The sequence below is a fragment of the Schistocerca piceifrons genome, chromosome 2 (assembly GCF_021461385.2).
Source record: "Schistocerca piceifrons isolate TAMUIC-IGC-003096 chromosome 2, iqSchPice1.1, whole genome shotgun sequence".
In the NCBI taxonomy this organism is placed as follows: Eukaryota; Metazoa; Arthropoda; class Insecta; order Orthoptera; family Acrididae; genus Schistocerca; species Schistocerca piceifrons.
This window is the reverse complement of record NC_060139.1, coordinates 208,737,789-208,738,831: the sequence shown is the minus strand read 5'-3', so window position 1 is coordinate 208,738,831 and position 1,043 is coordinate 208,737,789. Positions and strand designations below refer to the sequence as shown.

The following is a 1,043-nucleotide window of genomic DNA, read 5'->3' as shown; positions in this document are numbered from 1 at the left end:
TCTTATAAAACTAATAATTTGTAGAATTAAAATAACTTGGTGCCACTATTTTAAGCACTCTACTATATTTCAGTTAGTTAGCAAACAATGATCACTCTGTCATTATACTGAAACTACAATGAATTATGTGATTATATATGACGGTAGTATCTGTTCCCGAAAGAACAGTTACCGTGGATGATCATGCAGCTTCGTTAGAAATGAAATGATAATTAAATGGACACCCTAGCAGCAAACAGGCGTTGATGTACTTCATTGGGGACATGTTGAAAATGTGTGCCCCGACCGGGACTCGAAACTGGGATCTCCTGCTTACATGGCAGACGCTCTATCCATCTGAGCCACCGTGGGAGCAGAGGATAGTGCGTCTGCAGGGACTTATCCCTTGCACGCTCCCCGTCAGATCCACATTCCCAACATGTCCACACCACTACATTCGTAGTGCGCCTAATAGATGTTTGCCCATCATACTCATTACTCGTGGCAGATTAATCTACCAAGTACCGTACGAGTTCGGGGATGGCGTGTGCGTTCGCACAAGAAGGTCAATGGCCGGGAAGCCATATTTTAACTATATATGACGGTAGTATCTGTTCCCGAAAGAACAGTTACCGAGGATGACCATGCAGCTTCGCTAGAAATGAAATGATAATTAAATGGACGCCCTAGCTGCAAACAGGCGTTGATGTACTTCATTGGGGACATGTTGAAAATGTGTGCCCCGACCGGGACTCGAACCCGGGATCTCCTGCTTACATGGCAGACGCTCTATCCATCTGAGCCACCGTGGGCACAGAGGATAGTGTGTCTGCAGGGACCTTTCCCTTGCACGCTCCCCGTGCGATCCACATTCCCAACATGTCCACATCACTACATTCGTAGTGCGCCTAACAGATGTTTGCCCATCATACTCATTACTCGTGGCAGATTAATCTACCAAGTCCCGTACGAGTTTCTAGCGAAGCTGCATGGTCATCCACGGTAACTGTTCTTTCGGGAACCGATACTACCGTCATATATAGTTAAAATATGGCTTCCCGGCC

General features: G+C 46.2%; 1 non-coding gene across 1 annotated transcript; it reads right to left on the bottom strand.

Annotated features, from left to right (window-relative positions):
- Window positions 1-717: 717 nt before the first annotated feature.
- On the bottom strand, window positions 718-792 carry Trnat-ugu. Its single transcript has one exon. It is a non-coding gene; the product is annotated as a tRNA-Thr (tRNA).
- Between the last annotated feature and the right edge of the window lie 251 nt (window positions 793-1,043).